The sequence below is a fragment of the Eimeria mitis genome, genomic scaffold, assembly GCF_000499745.2.
Source record: "Eimeria mitis Houghton genomic scaffold, Emh_scaff3321, whole genome shotgun sequence".
Taxonomy (NCBI): domain Eukaryota; phylum Apicomplexa; class Conoidasida; order Eucoccidiorida; family Eimeriidae; genus Eimeria; species Eimeria mitis.
In genome coordinates this window covers 1,281-1,574 of record NW_013571660.1, presented here as the reverse complement: position 1 = coordinate 1,574, position 294 = coordinate 1,281, and positions in this window count along the sequence as shown.

Sequence of the window (294 nt, the reverse complement as noted above, 5' to 3'; positions counted from 1 at the left end):
CAGCAGCAGCAGCAGCAGCAGCATGAGCAGCAACTAATTCTCTGTCGGGCCATGAAGCAGCCACCGTGGAATAGAAGAGCAGGACTTTGCTGCAGCAGCAGCAACAGCAAGAGCAGCAGCAACAGCAAGAGCAGCAGCAGCAACAGCAGCAGCAGCAATAGGAGCAGCAGCAATAGGAGCAGCAGCAACAGCAGCAGCAGAAGTAGCACTATTACGAGGCAGGCGTTCGCCGTTGTGCCCTAGGATCAGCAGCAGCAGCAGCAACAACCAAAACAGCAGCAGCAGCAGCAGCAG